The 22,561-nt window shown below is 40.0% G+C and overlaps 1 long non-coding RNA gene across 1 annotated transcript; it reads right to left on the bottom strand.

The window, feature by feature from the left end:
• Positions 1 to 215: 215 nt before the first annotated feature.
• Positions 216 to 19,666, bottom strand: LOC310852531. The gene is made up of 5 exons (XR_014568219.1): positions 19,586 to 19,666; positions 14,573 to 14,698; positions 7,261 to 7,341; positions 5,172 to 5,255; positions 216 to 357 (listed from the first exon to the last, which is right to left on the bottom strand). It is a non-coding gene; the product is annotated as an uncharacterized lncRNA (long non-coding RNA).
• Positions 19,667 to 22,561: the final 2,895 nt, after the last annotated feature.

Raw genomic sequence — 22,561 nt, 5'->3', positions numbered from 1 at the left:
TCTTTTTGCGGTGCTGTTTCTCTTCTGCTGTGGTTCTATTTCCAACAAAGTTATGTTATTCACCTTCCTGTCTTCTGTGGTGTAATTTTACGTAATTAATCACATAGTTGTTATCTCTCACCATTCATTTCAATGGAAGGTTGTTTATTGCAAAGGAAATGCAAATGGGAAAAGGGCATCAATTTGCAGACTGAAAACAGCAACAGCAGTGAATATACATCATATTCTCTGGATTAATTTATGTTATGGACATGGGACAAACAAGCAAACATTGAAAATTTCCGTTCCTCTCTCTCTTTGCATTCTCCGACAATGCTAGTTGAATTCAGCCTGCCTCTAAAGACATCCTAAAATGCCCTGTAAATAAAGCAGAAAAACAGATGTAGCCTTTACAAGGGAATATTTCCCACCCCCTTGGATTGAGAAATTGAGGCATAGATTTCAGCCCAGCACTAGATTGCAAAGTTTGCAAAAGATGATTTCAGGTGCATTGTTCCATGTAGTTGCCTAGCAGTAGTGGACAGATTCACACATGTAGACACCAACGTGCTAAACACAATTCCACGTTGGCTGCCCCATTCATTGCGGCATTCTGTTTATGTTGCATTTGGGTTTGTCCCATTGTCTTAGGAGCTACCCCATTTTATCATCACAACAATCCTGAGAGGAGCATTAGATTGAGACATCCTGCCTTGCTCAACACCACTAATGAATTTCATGGCTTAAGAATTAGCCTTAAATTCCCACATCAAAACCCAACTTTAGCCACTATATGACACTGAACCTCTTGATAGAAATCAATTGCTTCTTATTGCTCTAGCAATTCCAGTATTATAAGTTGGAGATGCTTGGGGAATTCAATTTCTGTGAATTTTTGTGTGAACTGGCCTGATCTGCACTTCATAGACCAGAACTTAATTTTCCTTTGAATTTCACACTTCTACAATATTTGCAATGCAGTTCTCAGATCAAAAATGCATTAAAACATGATGTCTGCTCTACTAATAGTCCATGGTCCAGGACGTTGGCGAGGATTCTATTAGTAACAGTGCACCCATTCATAAAATCAAAGAAGTATAGATTTGGAAGGGCCAAGAGGGTCGTCTAGTCCAAGTTCCTGAAATAGAGAAATATTTTCTGCAATGTGGGGCTCAAACCCATGACCTTGAGATTAAGGGTCTCATGCTCAACCAGATGAGCTATCTGTTGTCCAATTTATTTCTGCATTGTAGGGTTTTTGGATTCAGTGAACCTCAGGAGCCCTTCTAACTCTACAATCCTACAATTCTATGCATTTTTGATAAAATATGTTTAGCAATGTGTATACATATTTGAAACATATTTTTTTTCAAAAAAAAATAATATTATCAAATATGCTTTTAAAAATAAATTTACAAATCACATTTGCCCAGAACTATTCCAAATTGCATATTTAATGAGGAAATGGGATGGAATGGATTTATGAATGAACAAATGTATATTAACACAAACCTGAAACAGATCCATCCATTCCTACTAATGCCTACCACCATGTGCTCTCATTTGCAGCAGTGTTCCTTGGACATAAGTGTAGAAATTATGTTAGCCATCTTTTATCAAAAGATAGACAAAGTTACTTGAGCAAGCCTACACATAAATACAGGGAACTTTCTATGTTTTAAGACTTATTGCACAATTGTCTGATCAGCATCTGTGCAGAAGCTCATTTGAGGAAGGGTCAGGGATACATAGAAGCTTCTGATGATGTCATAGGCAATGGAGTCACATGGATTACATAATCTCATCTCTAGTTGTGGGTGCAGAAAAGGTGTTTAAACCATGTGTCCTCAGGACTCTTAAAATGTCAAGGAAGATGAATGAAAATTAAATACATTCCATTACAGTGCCATAGAATATGTTATATATACCACATGAAATGAAGGGCCATATATTACTTTTACCACACACATAGCTCTGCCTTTGAATTATGTTGCTTTCTTACTGAGTGTACAAAAAAATGATAGATTAAAGAATTAATAGATGGAGTCACCTACCATTATGAAAGTAATATTTAATCATCATAAAATTCTACGCGTCCAGGATTCTGTCCCACCCTATCCACCACCCCATAGACTAAGAAAAAAGAACATTAAGTAAAGGTGAGACCTTGATGAAAGAGCTAAGCGTTATATTTTACTCACTAGAGTTTTATATAGCTCAGTGCCCACATCCGTGATAAATCTTCTCATTCAGAGGCAGTTATCAACATCTTAAAAGGACAGTGTGTGGTTGGACCTGTTCAAGCTGCTCATATCTACATACTTTTGTTTGTTTGTTGTTTAGAATGGTCATACATGGCACTCAGATATTTATTTGAGAAGCTGGGTATTTGAACATTGCTTACCCAGGATTGTGTGTTTATACATTGTACAGGGACAGTAGTTAATCTGTACACTACTAGACTGTTGGTTGCGTTTGCACACAATTACAAGTGTCTACACCTTTATTTATTTTTAAAGGACTATATGACCATATGACTTCAGTGACATTGCTGACCAAGGAATGTTGGATAACATATTAAAAGTTCTTGTTTGTTTTTTAAAAATTAGGGAATGAATTAACTCAAATAAGGTATTTACTTGATAACAGGTTTGCTATGTGAGCACAAAGGTGGTGGTCCCCCCTGTTGTTCTTTTGTTGATTTGCACTTCTCACTGAGCACATCCCTCCTGTCACAGAGGGTACCCCCAACCCTCAACACGACATTTGGTAGGGTAGTGAGAAAGGTGGCAGAAAGGGAGAGGTAAGAAAGACCCTTTGTGTTAGTGGAATTTTGTACATGGAAATTAGTACCCAAGCTGTAGTGTTTCCTCACCACCAGTTACTGAAAATGTAAGATATTGTCAGTGTTTTGCTTTAGAAGGAGAATTGACAAAGAGGGCTGACAGAGATTAACTTGGAAACTGGGTCCCTCTTTCCAAGGGTGCTTGTGTACATAATATTTTGGGGAGCCCTCCTCAACTTTGTTAGCATTGTGAATAACTGTTTATATTGCTGGTGGCCTTGGAACCTGTTTTCCTACTCAGTAAGCATACAGGACATTGCACGAACACAAAAATGACCGTGTAAAATAACCATGTAAAACTACTTCATCAGCAATGCATGTATAACTACCCAGTCATAGTTCCTATCCTCTGTTTCATATCAAAATATTCGTATTGGGATATACTTTCAAACCAAGCTGAAAATACAAGATTTTGCATGTAAGCTAATTGTCTCGTTCTTTATTTCATTTGGGTTTTTACTGTACACTGAGAAACCAGAGTATAGGCTTGTTCTTACATTGATGCCTTAGAGCAGATGACATGAATATGAAAATTCCATTTTCATATCTGAGCAACACAGTATTATATAAGACAAGCAAAGCAAACAGACGGCAAATTGAATCCCAGTAACATGTGAAATACAAAAAACTCAGTAAAGGAAAAGGAGACACATTACAGGCAATTACATGCAAATTGCCATTCCTTTGGCAGACTCTTCCAAATACTATCTCATGGCAACTCTGTAAATTACATTGATAGGCCAGTAATTGTAAATTATTATGCTTTGTTATTACTGTTACTTTATTTTTCAATTTCCTTTTTTTGTTGTATTGGGTTATATCTTCCTCCCCCACCCAGATTTCAATTTCTCTGCCCATTTTCAAACACTTCAGGCTGACAGTTATTCACACATAGAGACAGGGAAATGCCACTGGGCTGGTTTGTTCCCCATATTATTGGCTGTCTGCCTTTATCCCAAAACACTATTGTTGTGAGGAAAATGTGGTTCCGATCTAGGAACCTTTGTTAATTATCTGACTAGGTACAATCAGTGAAGAGCTACAAATTTTGCCACAAGAGACAAAAGTCTGTTCCCCGCCCAAAATATTGGAGCCCAATCTGAAGAAGTGTGCATGCACACGAAAACTCATACCAGTAACAAACTTAGTTGGTCTCTAAGGTGCTACTGGAATGATTTTTTTTTATTTTTTTTTGACTACGGCAGACCAACACGGCTACCTACCTGTAACCCCAACAACATTCCCACTCCTATCCCAATGCTATTATTGTGATGATAAAATAGGAAGGGGGAGAACAAAATACACCCCTGTCAGCTGCTTGAACATGCATGAATGAATGCTATAATGTGGGTACCAGTCCACCCACAAAAGACCTGTGATATCGAGAAACTGGACCAGAGGCATCCCAGTCTACTTTGGAAGACTGGATGCAAAACCATCTGCCATTGCTGAGCATGCCCCATTCTTCTATTAAAACTTATATTTAATGAACGAGAAACAGGCGCACTGTTTATGTTTATTCATAACAAGTTAGATCTTACTTTTGAAGATAAAGAAACAAGTTTGATTATATATAGTACCAGCTATGCATTTTGGCACTGATAGGAATTTTAGCAATCAAGAGGAGATAAAAAGGCTTCAGAGAATTTAATCACGTACTTCAAAGTAGACTTAAGAACATATATTTCAGAAACTGAGATAAAATATGAATGTTTAATTTACCATCTTTCTTTCTTATCACAAGTGTTTCTGATTCCAATGCTAATAACCTAGTTGATTTTGACAGCTAACAGTGCTCGTCTAAAAAAAATAAAAATAACAAACTGAATGAACTTTTGTTGCACGAAGAAACTGCTAATTAGCTCTTAGTTTCCAGAATGATTGCATGGAGGCTTAACTTTACTCATGCAAAGGTCAACATGCCTGCTTAAGTATTCACAGAATGGAGGGAAGGAATGAATGAAGACTATGCAACCACACAGTCCTTGCTTAATGTAATGTATCCCGAAAGTCATATGGAATAAGCAGATTCTTTCTTTAAGCAATTTCTTGAGCTGCTTCTTGTATTTTCCTCTCTTCTCCTCTCACAAAATCCCTTGTGATAAGAAAGTGATGGTATGAGAGTGCAGATGCTGAAATGTTCTGGAAACATGTCTTTTTTGTGGCTGTTTTCCAGAGTCTCGCAACAGTACATTGTCAGTAGGATGACTCAGCTCTTAGGTTGCTGCACAACTCACGTAAGGGAAAGAAGTGGTTTTTAGCAACTCTTCTTCTGTCTACACTACAGTGAGCCCCAGCAACATCCGTCTGTCACCAGCGGGTCCCACCTTCCTACTTTCTTACTTACAATGAGTCCAGAGGGTGGCTTTGACTGTCAGTTTCTTCCTTCTTCTTCTCAGTGTTGCTCTTGTAGAACTCACCAGGGAATTGGCTAGGAACAAAACTAGAATTAGTAGGCTCAGCTTCACATTGGCTCTGGCTCCACCTATTGTCTTCCTGTCTTCCAGCTGTAAGGGACACCAGCTGATCATATCCCACTATATTCCCAACACACAATAACATATTTGTGGAGTGCTCAGGGAGATACAGAGGTAAGGATGAGATGGGAAGGCCCCATGTCATAAATTCTGTTTTGCATGTGGAGGAAACGTTAGGTTGCGCCCCAGTTTTGCTGGAGTCCTCCTCATTACAAGAGCAACCACATTTTTGTTTGCTATTTTGCCTAATATGGCATTTTGTAAGCAATTTCCACCACTGGATTGTTACATGATATTTATGCTAATATGTTTACACTACTGTAACCCATCAGCAGAACTTATAGTGAAGGGCAGTGAGAAATCCTATGAACAGATCAATAAATAAATGATGCATTTTAATGTACCCTTTACATATCTATCTATCATCTATCTATCTATCTATCTATCTATCTATCTATCTATCTATCTATCATCTATCATCTATCTATCTATCATCTATCATCTATCTATATCTATCTATCATCTATCTATCTATCTATCTATCTATCTATCTATCATCTATCATCATCATCTATATCTATCATCTATCATCTATCTATCATCTATCTATCATCTATCTATCATCTGTCTATCTATCATCTCTGTCTGTCTGTCTGTCTATCTACCATCTATCTATATCTTTGTACACTTTTGTTGGTTGGAGAATTGCACTGAGAAATTCAGAGATATGTACATTATGAGGGATAGTTATATTTCATTTCACTTATTGTTTCAGGAAGTGCATATGCATACTAGCGTGTGAATAGAACCAAATTTCTCCTCCATCCCCAGCTGACACACTAAGTAACACCCAACTTCAGTTCGCAAATGATTACTTTTCATTTTGTCTGACTTTCCAGCATCTGACAATTGCCTGAAGAAAAGGAAGCCACAAACACTAAGAGATGGAACGAATGTTAAATGCTGTTGATTTAAAAAGAAAGGAAAATCAAACCAGAAGAAAAGAGTCACTTCCGATGGGAAATGAAAATAGAAATGCAAATCAAACCTAAATACTTAACATATCTGATAAACAACTTTATAAAAATAGAAATAAAAAAATGGCAAAGACCTTGGGAGTGTTCTTATCTTGGCTCATCTAAGCTTACTCATGTCTGCATATTACAATTCAGCTATGAACACTGATCAACAAAGTCACTTTCAATCTGGTCTGTTAGGTCTTTTTGTTCATACTGAAGCTGTTCTCTATTACCCATGCACAGCTGGAACCAAATCAAGGGAATATCTTAAAATAATTCGTAGGCACAGCAGTAGATTTCTAGGCAATATATTGAGGAGATTTAACTTGGAAGCCATAGCCCAAGCAACTGAAGATAAAGATAGCAGGAATGTATTTATACCATTTGAAGTCAAAACCAATACCTGGGCTTGGGAGCCTGCAATACTACAGCTGTTACTTGCCTCTGGCTCCCATCAGCCCTAACCAGCAACGGCAGTGCTCAGCACCTAGAGGGTCCTGCCCATTGTATATACTGTCTAAAGTTCCAATCGAGTTCCAATCTAGAACAATAGCAGGGCCAGCAAAATGGTGTTCAGTATTGTGTGCAGCAAGGATGCTGCTAGGGGTAATGTCATGCAATTTACTGCTGGAGAAACATAGGATGTAAGTTGACATTGCAATGCTTGTCATTCTTGCTAGTTGTACAAAGTTACAGAAATCAGTGTAGTCAGAGAGGGTGTCAGGCCACCATAGGAGAGGCAGCAATAGCCTATACCCCATCCTAAAGACATTTTGACAATTACAGAATGACCTACATAAACTGACACTTAAGGGTCTAACACAGAGAAGCTGCTAGGTTAGTACTAAAACCTTATTGGCACTTGCAGCCCTGTTTCCCTTGTCTCTCAGAGACATACACTGCTGGCAATCACTCTATATGTCTTTTCATTCATACTAACCCATTGTGATACATTTACACAGAATCAACATCCATCTCCTGCTGCCTCTGTGGCTCAGTCTACTAACATGAAGATTCATTTCTGAGAGGAAGCAACATGGAAAAGAGTTATTCATTATTGTACAGTAAATAGAAGAGAGTTAAAACTTATTTCTTAAATTTTTTTTTTTTTTCATTTCCTTCAGGGTGGATCCATTCTACAGAAATCTTTGTAGCAGGATAAGTGGGATCATCTTTAAGGATGGTCCTGGTTGTGGGCAGACCCCCAGGCTGGTTCCTCCTCCCCTGGCATGGGCAGAGTAATGGCGTCATGCCAGGGTGGCACCACAATCACCCCAGCTTCTTGGACAATCACTTTTATGTGGGGTGATCATGGAGGGATAAAAAAGTGGCAGTGTGACACGTGTCAGGCACCTGCTTTGCGCTGCCAAACACCCACCTACCCGCCCTTTATTTTAGATGTCCTCTGGCCTTGCTTTGGACTTTGGTTGGTCGCCTGTCTTGGGATGTGGGCCAGGTAGGAATTTTCCTTTTTGGCAGATTGCCACTGGCCACTTGGTTTTTGCCTACCTCTTAGCAATCGTCACACCTTTGTAAGGTTTGGTGGTTAGGTATTGGCTCATTGATTTGTGGGGGAGGGGAGGTAAGCCATCGCCTGCCCCCCCCATTGACCAAGGGTATTCCATTAAAGGAATCCAGGGCCGGGATCCTGTCTGAAGTCCACTTGAGGTGCTAGGGCCATGCCAGGCATCTGGGGACACCGAGGAGAGCTACAGGCAGGTTCCCCCGATGTGGCTTCCTCTTTGGGTGATTTACCCTTACTGACTTCCTGCAAAGGGGGCAGGAGTCTGATATAGTCCTTTAAAAAAAAAAATTATTAAGATTTTCGAATTCAAATGCATAAATAATAAACAACATTATTTATATCATAGCATAATTTCATCACTTCTTTGGACTCCCTCACGTCTCCCGCTCTCACTTGCATCGTTAAAAAAGGTTTTTCTAAGCAAATTACCATCTTGTTTACAATCTTATATCCGCTCATTTAAATAGAATCTAGCAGTTCTCCAAAAGATTTATATTTTCCTTAATCTCACTTATCGTCAAATTCGGATCTAATTCAGTGGTAGGCAATTATTTATGATCTAGCATCCTTCATAACATTCAACCAAATTACAATATTTTTGTAGATAGATCTTAAATTTCTTCCAGTCTTCTTCAACCCTCTGTTCTCCCAGGTCTCGGATTCTGCCAGTCATCTCGGCCAGTTGCATATAGTCCATCAGCTGCATCTGCCACTCTTCCAGCGTGGGTAGATCTTGAGTTTTCCAACTCTTAGCGATGAGTATCCTTGCTGCCGTTGTTGCATACATAAAGAATGTTCGGTCCTTCTTTAACACCTTCTGGCCGACAATGCCCAAAAGGAAGGCCTCTGGTTTCTTAGTAAAGGTATACTTGAACACCTTTTTCAACTCATTATATATCATTTCCCAGAAGGCCTTCACTTTAGGGCAAGTCCACCAGAGGTGAAAGAATGTTCCTTCATTTTCTTTACATTTCCAACATTTATTATCAGACAAGTGGTATATTTTGGCAAGTTTAACTGGGGTCATGTACCATCTATTTATCATTTTCATTACATTTTCCTTCAGAGCATTACATGCAGTGAAGTTCAGCCCAGTGGTCCACAACCTTTCCCAGTCCTCAAACATAATGTTATGCCCAATGTCCTGAGCCCACTTTATCATAGCCGATTTAACCATTTCGTCTTGTGTATTCCATTTTAACAGCAGGTTATACATTCTTGATAATACCTTAGTCTTTGGTTCTAACAATTCTGTTTCCAACTTCGATTTCTCCACCTGGAACCCTAACTTTTTATCATTTTTAAAGACTTCTTTAATCTGAGCGTAGTGTAACCAGTCTCGCACTTTATCCTTCATTTTCTCCAAACTCTGCAATTTCCAATTGTCTCCGTCTTTTTCTAATATTTCCCAATATTTTGGCCATTTGGCCTCCATATTGGGTCTTTTTCGGGCCTTAGCTTCCAGAGGTGAAAGCCACCTCGGAGTTTTATTTTCCAATAAGTCTTTGTATTTTATCCAGATATTAAATACTGCTTTCCTGACAATAAGGTTCTTAAAGGCCTTATTGCTCTTAACCTTATCATACCATAGGTATGCATGCCAACCAAAAGCATTATTAAAACCTTCCAAGTCCAATACATCAGTGTCTTCGAGAAGTAGCCAGTCTTTTAGCCAGCAGAAAGCTGCGGCTTCATAGTACAGCTTTAAGTCTGGCAGGGCAAAGCCCCCCCTTTCTTTCGCATCAGTTAATATCTTAAACTTAATTCTGGGCTTTTTGCCCTGCCAGACAAATTTAGAGATGTCTCTCTGCCACTTCCGGAAGCACTCCGTCTTGTCCACAATCTGTAATGTTTGGAACAAAAACAACATTTTTGGCAATACATTCATCTTAATAGCAGCAATTCGGCCTAACAAAGAAAGCTTCAATTTTGTCCAACTGTCCAAGTCTCTCTTAATTTCAGACCAACATTTTTCATAGTTGTCCTTAAACAGACTCAGATTTTTTGCTGTAATGTTTACCCCTAGGTACTTTACTTTTTTAACCACAGTTAGTTCTGTTTCTCTCTGAAACCGTTCTGACTCTGTATCTGTCAGGTTTTTCCCCAACACCTTGGTTTTCTGTTTATTTAATTTAAATCCCGCTACCCGACCAAAGTCTTGTATCAGTTGCAATACTCTTTTTGTACTAGATTCTGGCTCCTGCAAAGTCAAAACTAGGTCATCTGCAAAAGCTTTAAGTTTATATTGTTTCGCTCCGACCTGGATCCCTTCCACCAACCGGTCCCCTCTGATCATATTCAAGAGCACCTCCAGAACCGATATAAATAGCAGAGGGGAAATCGGGCAGCCTTGTCGTGTTCCTTTTTCAATTTTAAACTCTTCTGTAACCACATTGTTAACTATCAATTTAGCCTTTTGTTCTGAGTATATTGCATCAATCCCATTCTCAAAACCCCGTCCCACTCCCATTTCTTTTAGATTTCCCTTCATAAATTTCCAAGAGATATTATCAAAGGCCTTCTCCGCATCTATAAAAATTAACACTGCTTTTGTATTTATGTCTGTTTGCAAAAGTTCCAAGATGTCAATAATGTTCCTTGTATTAGCAAACATGTGTCTACCTGGGAGAAAGCCTGCCTGGTCTTTATGGATTACTTCATTTAAAACTCTTTTAAGTCTGCTTGCCAAAACATCTGCAAATATTTTGTAATCCACATTTAAAAGGGAGATGGGACGATAGTTCTTGAGTTGTGTCTTTTCAGTTTCCGATTTTGGTATCAATGTGATGAAAGCTTCCTTCCACGATTTCGGCGCCCTCTTCCCCTCCATGATTTCGTTGCTGACCTCCATCATTGGTTGAATCAGATAGTCTTTTAATGTCTTATAGTACTTGGAGGTCAGGCCGTCTGGTCCTGGAGATTTTCCCAGTTGCATATTCTGAATGGCTTTTTCAATCTCTTGACATGTTATTTTGCTGTTCAGGAGTGATCTATTTTCTTGTGACAATTTTTTAAGTCCATTTTTCTCCAAAAATTGTTTAATCTCAACCTCGTCCTGCGGCCCTTGAGTATATAATTTTTTTAAGTATTTCTGGAAGCACTTTCTGATCTCCGTGGGGTTCTGAATATTTCTTCCTTCAATTTCCAGATTTGTAACTGTATTTAATTTTTGTCTCTTCTTTAACTGCCAAGCTAGCAGTTTCCCACATTTATTTGCCGATTCAAAAGTTTTTTGTTTCATTAATTTAATCTTCCACTCTATTTTCTGATTTATCAATTTGGAATATTGTGCTTGATGGAGTTTGATTTCTCTCAAAATCAGCTGTGACTTCGGATTTAATCTTAACTTCTTCTCTAATTCTTTTATTTTCTCCAAAATCTTGTCTTTTCTGTCATTTTGTATCCTTTTCTTTACAGCATTCTGTTGTATCAAGAACCCCCTCATCACAGCTTTACTTGCATCCCAAATGGTTCTTTTTTCCACCGTAGTGTTCATATTTATCTCAAAGTAGTCCTTCAAAGCTTTCTGGGCCTTCTTAATAATCTCCTGATCTCTAAACAAATTGTCATTCATCTTCCATCTAAAGGAGCCGGTTGGTAATAGTGTCATATCCATTTTCAGTGTGTTATGGTCGGAGCATGTCTTTGGGCAGATTTCCACCTTTCTGACCTTGGGTGCCAGACCTCTAGTTATCCATATTTGGTCGATTCTTGTCCAAGTCAGCTGGGCTTCAGAGAAAAATGTTCCTTCTTTTCCCAAGGGGTTCTTCGTTCTCCAGATATCAATCCAGTCCATATTGTCTGTCAGTTCAAAGAAGGTCTTAGGTAGTCTGCCGTCTTTTGTAACATTTTGGCTTTGTGACTTATCCATGTTGGTTGATACAACCCCGTTCATGTCTCCCATCATAATGATGTTATCATAGTCCAGATAGTCCAGCATGATCTCATGCAACTTCTTGTAAAATTCCGATTTCCCTTCATTTGGTGCATAAATTCCTAATATCAGAATCTTCTCTCCTTGATGTTGTATTTCAATTGCCAGAATTCTTCCATGTTCATCTTTAAATAAAAATTTAGGTGACAGGCTCTCTTTTGCATATATCACCACACCTCTCTTCTTTACTATGTCTGAAGATATAAATTCCTGGCCAAGTCTTTTGTTTATTAACACTTTTCTGTGGAGCCTAGTCACATGTGTTTCTTGTAAACAAATAATGTCCAATTGTTCCCTTTTTAATATATGAAAAATTTTCCTCCTTTTTTCCGGGATGTTACAGCCATTTATATTCCAGCTCAAAAGTTGCAGAGACATCCTGAATAAATCTGGTTATTTTCCTTGGGGTGGTACTTTATTCTCCGGGTCTTCAGGGTCCGAGGGTGCAGGTACCCCTGGTGGTTCAGGCCCCGAGGGTAGTTCAAGTCCTTTTTGAAGGTCCTCTCCGTACGCGATCAGAAATTTGTCTCTATCTTCCAGTGATCTAATTTTAATCTTCTTCCCTCTAAAAGTGAAAGATAATCCCTGAGGAAAATCCCACCTGAAGATGATTGAGTTGCTCCTCAACAGTCTTACTAGTTCCAAATAGTCAGATCTAAGGTCCAGCAGTTGTTTAGGAATATCCTTGTAAATTTCAATTCTTTTGTCCGAAATATCCAGTGACTTTCCGTAATGCAGGCCCAAAATCTTGTCCCTTTCCTCCTTTGATCTCAGTGTTATCAAACAGTCTCTGGGCTTCTCTTTCTTTATAAGTCTTCCAAGCCTGAAGGCTGATATGATTTTGAAATCTTTTTCCTCTAAGTTCCAAAACTTGGAAAATTCTTTAGTCAAAAACTCAGCTAGGTTACCTTCTTCCGCTTCTGGTACCGACCTTATCCTTAAGTTGGTCTCCCTGTTCCGCAGTTCTATCATGGAAAGATAGGTCTGATGTTCACCTACTTGTTTACTGAGTGGTCTAACCTCTTTTTCTAAATTTCCCAGTCTTTGGCTGGTATCCTCAGCCAATTTCCGGTTTTCACCTGCAGTCTCCTTCAATTCTCCAATTGCTTGTACATTCTGTGCAACTTGTCCAGTTAATCTATTTAAACATTCTGTGTTTTGATCGATTTTAGCTGTTTGCTGGTCGACTTTTCTATCCAAAGATTCCAATTTTTCAAGAATTTTAGGAGTCTGATATAGTCCTTTGCCAATGCCTAAGCCAATACCGTTCACATTTCTGTAATCAATAAGGTTGTGGCCTAAAATTTTGCCCAATAATCTTAAACCAAAATTCTGTGTCAGTGTGAATTTTATTCTAACAAGGGGCTGGTTTGGGGCCTTGCCATGCAATCTGGTGTAAGGGTATCAAAACAGATTTCTCAAAATTGGGAAATCCAAACTTGGATTTCCTAAACTTGGGTCTCCAGCTCTTTTTGGACTACACCTTACTGGGATTTCAGCTCCGTTCGTCTGAGCTGATAAGGCTCATCCTCCTCTGAGCCCTCCCAGCAGAGCATTAAAACAACACCACAGAGGAAGGATGAGATAGGTATGGGCTACACGCCATGCTTTATTACTAAGCTATGCAAAGAGCAAAGAAATATCCATCTTCTCTCTATGAGAGCAGAGAGCAACTGAACACAAAGGAACAAAGGAAACAGGAAACCAGTAACGTCACATCCCGTCTCCCTTTCCCATGAGACTCCAACAGTATCTGGACTCTGGAATGTAAACACAGTCCTGTGACTGCAAGCAGCTGTACAGTGAGGAAACAGAAACTAACACAATTCCCATCATCCCTCGCTAGCAGGACCAGTGGCAGGGATGGTGAGAATTGTAGTTCAAAAGCAGGTGGAGACCCAAGTTTAGGAAACCCTGGGTATATCACCATATACATGCAGATCCCCCAGAAAATGTTATAAAATCATTGAGTCACAGCCTTTTGGTGATACAGCAATTTCATTAAAACCATATGAAATCGAACTTTTTCCAGGAAATTTATATAAAGCAGGGGTAGACCACATAAAGATGTGGTTCCATCCAAATGGTGTGGACTACAACTCCCATCAGAACCAGCCAGCATGGTCAGGAATGATGGGAGATGTAGGCCATGAGATCTGACTGGTACCACATTGTCTACCCCTGTCATGCGGCATTTATACTCTCTTTTCCCATCATTGATAATCCTATTTCCCATCATCTGATGCCCATACATTGGATTGGAGACTACTACTGTTACATAGAAACACATAAATGCACACTTGATGCGTCTATAAACATCTTACGATGTCCTAGCACACAACATGGTGCTTGTCCTTGCACTAGCAAAGCTCACACCTGAATTCTGTGACCTCCTCACTGTAAACAAGTCCATTCAACCCAAGTAGCATCCTTAAATTTAATTAGCTTGCTTTGTAACATTTCTTCCTGATCATTAAACACCATAAAGAAAACAGGATCAAGTATAGATCCCTGCAGCAATATCTGTCAAACTAGAGAATTATCAATGCTTATGGTGCTGCATTGCTGCTTTCCCATTTTTACCGAACTAAAATGAGGAAATGGCCAGTTTATATTTAAGTGATATTATACCAGAATTCCTTTTGTGTCCCAAAGGACAATAGATGCTGTCTGTCACTGCTGGGAGCAGCTAGAAGGAAGATGCATTGGATCATAGATAAGGAGAAAGTGGAAATAGAACAGTATTTTTCTATTCAATCCCAGGCATGGATAAATAGACAGAGAGAGACTTACTGAGCCTCTGGTGGGCCACACTTGTAGATGGATGGTGGTCTTTCCTTTAGCTTGGTGGGTCATAGGTTGTTCAAGCTTGCTTTCAATGGAGCAGTGCAGGAATCAATATTATGCATCTGATGATTGCTGTAATTCACAAAAATATGCCATAATGAATGTGTTAGTTTTTAAGATGTAGCAAGCCTTTTTTATTTTTTATTGTTGCAACAAAAGACAATACTATGGATTGTGTAGGAGGGGGGTCCATGGTGGAGCTACTGCCAAGGTTTATGCCCTATTAGTTTTCTGCAAGCATAGTGTGTGGGAGGGGGGCTTTTTTCTTTATTTTCTTCCATCAAATTAAAAAGCTTCCCATTGACACCAATAGAAGAGGAATTAACTACGTCAACTCCAGGGCGGGCATAGTTTTCAGCCCTTTTGAGGATAATGTTGGGAAAAACAAGGGGGCTTGGGATTTCTTGGGTCCAAGATCTTCCCCCACATGCTCCTTTTTGGACCCTGCCCCAGGTGGAATTTCATCAAGCATTTTGGGGGTTCCTCTGTAGCATAGGTACCATCCTGCAAATGGAGCTCCACTTTGTTGGCAGAGCAATACTTACAATGATTCCTATGGCACCTTAGCTGGACTCCCTGCAAAGAAAGACTTGCTGTGCAACAAAGCTGCATATGCTTCTGGAAACTGTTGTCATAGGAAATGTTCTTCACAATCCATAAATACCAGGAACTAGCCCTGGTGTTTGTTGGTAGCAAACACTGGAGGTCATTTCAAGTGAAGTCAATGTGCTTGCAGAATGACCTCTGTTCTTGCAACAGAACTTCCATTCCTTCTCTTCTTGCCCCAGCCTCCATTTATTTGGTAGCGTTGAGGACACCCGCCTCCCAGGATCTGAGTGTATGTCCCTGTACACAGGCATGCAAGGAAAGCAAAAGAAAGAGAAGTTCCATTGTTTAAGTAGACAAGCACAATAACTTCATTGTTAAGGTAAAGGTAAAGGTACCCCTGCCCGTACGGGCCAGTTGTGTCCGACTCTAGGGTTGCGTGCTCATCTCGCTCTAGAGGCCGTGAGCCGGCGCCGTCCGAAGACACTTCCGGGTCACGTGGCCAGCGTGACGAAGCTGCAGCTGGCGAGCCAGCACCAGTGCAGCACACGGAAACACCGTTTACCTTCCCGCTATAAAGCGGTACCTATTTATCTACTTGCACTTAGGGGTGCTTTTGAACTGCTAGGTGGGCAGGAGCTGGGACCAAAGGATGGGAGCTCACCCTGCCATGGGGATTCGAACCGCCGACCATACAATTGGCAAGTCCTAGGCACTGAGGTTTTACCCACAGCGCCAACCTAAATTGCCAACTGCTGATGACAAAAGATGACTGGTTATGTCAAATGAGTCTACCAGTCTATGCCTTATGTATCATTAGTCCATAAGTTGCTTCATTTATATGTATGACAATGACTTTGTTGTAGAATCATAGAATTGGAGAGTTGGAAGAGGATTGTTATTATTTAAGCATGCCTGGTTAGAGCATGGCGCTGATAACGCCAAGGTTGCAGATTTGAACCCCATATGGGGCAGCTGCATATTCCTGCATTGCAGGGGATTGGACTAGATAGGCACCTTGGCTATAACCAGTGTGCCACAGATTTTGTTTCCTGTTTATGTAATACATTTGCTCTAATTGTTTTATTTTTGTTAGCGTCCACATTTATGCTATATTATGTTTCTTTATCTTTTTCTTGAAACTCTAGTGAAAATATATTTACAATTCCTTTCTAATATATATATATATATAATACCTCCTCCTATCTAGGGCAAAAATCTTTTTAAAGCCTTACAATATACTTTTGCCCTACGGCCTGAGACCTTGTCACATTTAACTGTATTTGAGCTTTCGCAGCTATAAATGGTCTCAATGATCATAAAGCTATTCAACCTTTTTAAAATACAGCCACTGTATTTGACTTACTGACCTTGCATGGCAATGAAATCGGCAGGTATTCTGCAGCTGTATAGTAAGGATCTTGGACCAGGCTTCTAAATAATCTTTTATTAACTAGAAATTCAACATTCCTCTTTAAGTTTTGCTTTTGTGGAATTATTTTGCTATTTTTCATCCTAATATAAAAATATGAAAGCTGTAGGGCCTGAGTCTGTGCATGTTTACCCAGAAGTAAATCCTACTGAGTTCCACAGGGCTTCCTTCCAAGTAAGTGTGCACTGTGTGCAGGATTGCAGCTTTAGAGTGAACAACAACAACAACAAGAAGAAATGTGTATACTGAAAATGACATTTAACAACATTACTATCATTTTCACAACCAATTAACTAAGAATTAATAATTCTAAATACATATACCTTGAAGGCTTTTCTATCACTCATTGAGATAATTAACTAAAAAAAAAAAAGTTATATACAGAAATTCTGTGTCTACAAAAGACACAGGCTGCATACTCACCATGAAGCACATTTATGGCACACCCTCCCCCCCAAAGGAATAATGGGAACTCTAGTTTACTACACACAAAGCAACAATTCCCTGACCTGTTCTCAGGATTCTTTTTCAAGGGGATGTTTAAATGTGTGTTGTGTATACAGCCATAGGCCACAACACAGAGAAATTTTATCCACTTAAACCCCACAGCTTTCGAGGGTACTTCAGTGTTCATAACTGTATGAGATTGTGGCTGTCTGTCAGTCAAGGAACAAAAATAGAACAGGAATATACTTACACTACTTGACATTATTATGACCACTGCTAGTATTTGACATTCTTATAATGCCAACTGTGTGCTCAGCATTGTAGAGAACACAGAAATGACCCAGTGCTTGCTCAGAGGGCGTGCACTTCAAGTATGATAGATAGGACAATGGTGAAAGAGGAAAAATATAATTTGATAAATAGTATAGGATGGGCACAAAGGTTAAACTGGAAGCACACAAAACTTTAGGGTCCACTAAAAGAATTTTAAATAAGAACAACAAAGAGGTAGATTTGTCCAATATGAAAAGGCTAAAAGATACATTTATAAATGTTCTCCAAATACAAAACATTTATAAATGTTTTCCAAAACATTTTTGCTCTGCAGTGAATGAAGGTATTTCCCCAAGCCTCATATTAGAGCTAGCCTCTAAATGCCCAACGCTTCTTGCCCAGTGCTACAAGAAGCTAATGGTTAGGGGCAAATCTTTGTAAATCACTCTTTGCAGCACATTCTGTTTAGAACAAACTTTTTAATGTAAATTATTTTGTAAGTGTATCATGGAGTACTGTGCATAGTTGAGGTCAACTCAAAAAAAATATTGTAGAACTCAAATAGGTTCAGAAAAGGCAATCAATAATCATCAAGGGATTGAAGCAACTCTTAAGGAACGTTTAAGTTTAGAAAAGAAATGCAGTAAGAGGGGATGTATAAGATGGTGTGTGGTGTGAAGAAAGTGGATAGAGAGAAGCTTTTATCCTCTATCTCATAACAGGTAGAAGAGAAAAGCTTGCTGGATCAGGCCAAGACTCATCAAGTCCTGAATCCTGTTTCTAACCAGAAGCCTATGGGAAGCAGGACATGAGCACAATTGCTCCTGCAATTTCCAGCAACTGGTATTCGGAAGCATATTGCCTCCAGTCATGGGGAGGGAGCATAGCCAACGTGACTAGTAGCCACCAATAGCCTTAACTAAAAATAACTGAAAACACAAATTCTCTCTCTTTTGAAATATTCAAGTTAGTTACCACCACTTCTTCCTGTGGGAAGGAATTCCATAGTTCAGCCAGGCACTGTCATGCCCTGGGCTACCGCTGATGCCATATTATATGATGCCAGGTGTGTGGCAGGTAAAAACGTCGCTCAGCTGAAAGGGCTGTGCAGACACTGCTGATCATCCTGTGCAAAGCACTGAGGAAGGCAGCACTTTGAAAGGGGCTTCTATAAAAGCAACAACCAGTTGATTGTTGGGTCATGGGAAGCCCCTTCAAAGAGCTGTGGTGTGCAGTGTTTTGCAAGAGCCCTGCAGGCATCAGGTCACCTTATACCACTGTGGTGTGCTGCTTGTCCCATTAAGGATGGGGGAGATAATGAATTTGCCTGCTGGTCCGATCCAGTCCCCAACCCCACCAAGTTCTTCCAAGGAAAGAAAGTCACCTGAAGCTGGAAGTGATTCCTGAAAGGAACAGAAAAGGGCCTAGGAATACTGGAAAGGACTCTGTGCTCCACAGGTTTCCAGGATGCCTGCTTATAAAGAATCATTCTTTCTATAGTGGCCCTAACCTTGTGTGTCCTACAAGCTGAACACCTGTGAAGATTCACATTACCAACTACAGTGGACCCTCCGGATACAAACTTAATTTGTTCCGGGGGTCTGTTTGCACCCCGAAAATAACATAAATAGAGGTGTGCTTCTGCACATGCGCACGGCGTGATTGAGCACTTCTGCACATGTGTGTGCAGTGAAACCCAGAAGTATATACTCCTGGATTTACTCCTGGATTTGCCGTGGCTGTAACCCGAAGATTCCATATCCAGAAGGATACTTAAGTAGAGGTATGACTGTATATAGTGCAACTCCAATACGGAATGTAAGAAATCCAGTTTCCAGCCATTCTCAAAAAAATGTTTGAATTGGCTTGTGACATGAATTTATTTTCAGATTCTTTGGACTAAAGTGCAGTCCAATGATAAATATTTAATTTCAGACTAAGAACACTAGCTTTCACCCTACCCTTTATATGCTTCCTCCGCCATCCATTTCTGTAGCCCACTAAACTTACCAGTATATAAATACCATGTATGCAAGTATCTATCTATTTTTATGTATCTAAAAGGAAAGCAGAAGGTCAGAGGTGAACTTTCTCTCCTTTTCATTTTTTGCCTCTGTACAATAACTCCTACGGAGTATGGTGCAAGTCACCATCTCACTTTGCAAGGTGACCCCTGAAACTTTATAAAACCACATTTTGTCTTGTCTTGTTTTTAACAAACTCTCAACCATCCAAAGGATTTTCCATATGAAATTGTTTACCAATCAGCCTCTGAGCCTGGTGGAGGACACTTGACATTACAGAAGTTTCAGGACAATATTCTATTGCTCAGAGTCAGTTCCTGTGGGGCCCTGGCCATTCTTTTTGACCAATTATTACGTCACACCATGGAAGCAGACTTGGACCCCAGGTTATGGGTGCCCAGTGCACGTGTTCTTCTGTATGTGAAAACTGTAGTGAAATATAGATAGTGGTAGGACAGCTGCCTTCTATGGACTCTGCTTTCTAACGAACCTCTTAAAAAAATTAGTCTAACTGGTTTTCTTTAAGTTGGGTAGAATTAGTGCTGTGCTGAAAACCTGTTCTGCCTTTCACTCATTGAATGAGGGAAAAAAATGATTTGAAAATTATAAAAGCTGAGAGGGGGGAAATGGTGAAATTCTCATAGGTCAGATGCATTTTTTTTGGTCAATATAACCGTACATTTGAGGTAGCCAAGGGGTGCTTATGTGTATCCTTTATTTCATTCTACAAATTATTTCACCTGTGGTCTGCACTCCACAACATTCCTGGGTGCCCACACATCAATTAAAGCCTACGGAAGACATACTGTAACTCTGCTTATTGAGTTTTTTCAGCACACAAAACAACAGGGCACCTGGGAGATTGCAAAGTGCTGAAGAAATGTACCTTGGCAGAAGCACCTCCTTCCACCATACCAAAGCCGGGGCAGGGGGCATTCCCAGCCCTGCCATGGCTGCAACAGAGCTTCAACAGCTGCTCCCAGCAAGGTTTGGCAGGAACAGGCATTCCTTCTGTTATTGGCTGGTTCCAAGTTTCAAAGCAGATCTCATTCTCTCATGCAATATTCTTATTCTCCATTGATTTCTGATTATTTTTCTGGGGGGAGGGATCTAGTTCAGCACTGCCTAACAGCCTGGAGCAATCTGTTAAGAAGAAGAAAGAGAAGAAGCAGAAGAGAAGAAAAGATATAGCAACCAGGTTAGTTTCATGAATTACTTTTCTTAACAGAACTAATTTAAACATTAAGGAGAAATCACACCATCCATTGAGGGCAAGCTGAGAGCCATGAAACTGGGGGGCTTTTGTGGCAAACATGCAGATTGTTCCTCTTTATATAAGAAGCTTAGCTCTGGCTTTAGCTGTACATTATGTCACCATTGAATGCACGGATCTGTGTAAATGGCCAGGAATAGAGCATTCAGTAAAACAGCCTTATCTAAAAATCACCACCCTTTTCAAACCACAGTTCTCCCTTCCCAAAAGCTAAAAGGTCACTAAAGCAATGCTAAGTACATTTATAATGCCCACTGTCTACATTTAACACTGGAAAACCTTCCAGGATTCCTGGCTTCATATTGTACTTGTTAATATAATGTCTGTCAGGAAGTCTCTCCAATATGAGCTGGAAGCAGCTCTCCCAGGTAAACACATCACCAATAAATGCATCTATCTCTCTTGAAATTCTTGTCATGGGATTTCCCCATCCATTTATACCTTATGCTCTGCCTATTAGTTCAGATAACAGCCTTTTTCCACTGAAGTAACATGGCTTGTAGAATTAACATCAATTATACTTTAGTACTGCTCATGAATATCCTAGAGGAAATGTAAAGCATGAAGCCTTTTTTTCCACTGTAGGATGATGGCTTGCCAATCAGTGCTACATGATGACAGTATAATATCTTTATGATTGTGTAGATTACTGGATAGATGGGGGTTAGGGAACTGCCAGACCATTTGGTGGATCAGGCTGGCGAAACCATTTTGAACAACTTGAAATCCCCCAACTTTATTCTCGGTGATAGAAGCATGATAAAATAATAATAATAATAATAATAATAATAATAATAATAATAATAATAATTTATTTATACCCCGCCCATCTGGCTGGGCCTCCCCTGTCACTCTGGGCGGCTTCCATAGAAACCAAAAATATCACACGTTAAAAACTTCCCTGAACAGGGCTGCCTTCAGATGTCTTCTGAATGTCAGGTAGTTGTTTATTGCTTTGACATCTGCTGGAAGGGCATTCCACAGGGCGGGCGCCACTACCGAGAAGGCCCTCTGCCTGGTTCCCTGTAGCTTTGCTTCTCGCAATGAGGGAACCGTCAGAAAGCCCTCGGCGCTGGACCTCAGCGTCTGGGCAGAATGATGGGGGTGGAGACGCTCCTTCAGGTATACTGGACCAAGGCCGTTTAGGGCTTTAAAGGTCAACACCAACACTTTGAGTTGTGCTCGGAAACGTACTGGGAGCCAATGTAGGTCTTTCAAGACCGGTGTTATATGGTCTCCGCGGCCACCCCCAGTCACCAGTCTAGCTGCCGCATTCTGGATTAGTTGTAGTTTCCGAGTCACCTTCAAAGGTAGCCCCACGTAGAGTGCATTGCAGTAGTCCAAGCGGGAGATAACCAGAGCATGCACCACTCTGGCAAGACAGTCCGCAGGCAGATAGGGTCTCAGCCTATGTACCTATGATAAAAGATACCAGCTACTTCTAGTATTTGGTTGGATAGTGTCTTCGAAGCTACCAGCATGAGTTTGACCAAACTGCGGGAGGCAGTGGAAGACAGAAGTGCCTGGCGTGCTCTGGTCCATGGGGTCACGAAGAGTCGGACACGACTAAACAACTAAACAACAACAACAAAACTTCTAGTATTATAAAACAATGAGGAAAAAGTTCTCCCTATCCAATTGTCTGTACCATGCATAATCTTATACACCTCTGTTTTGCTCCTTGTTGCTTGTCTTCCCCCTGTAAACTAAAAGCCCCACACTTTAAAACATTTTCTCAAAGGAAAGTTGCACCCAGCCCCTTGATCAACTTGGTTGTCTTTTTCTGAATCTTATCTGATTCTACAACATGCTTTTCAAGGGGCAGAGACCAGAATTCTACAAATATTCTAAGTATGGTCACACCATTGTTTGGTATAATGACATTATGTTAATGGTAGTTTTGTTTTCATCGTTAAATCATACCACCCGGCTCCCCATTG

The sequence above is a fragment of the Podarcis gaigeae genome (genome assembly GCF_964106915.1).
Source record: "Podarcis gaigeae genome assembly, chromosome: 9".
Classification (NCBI taxonomy): domain Eukaryota; kingdom Metazoa; phylum Chordata; class Lepidosauria; order Squamata; family Lacertidae; genus Podarcis; species Podarcis gaigeae.
Note: the sequence above shows the minus strand (reverse complement) of the source record. Positions and strands in the feature narration are given on the sequence as shown.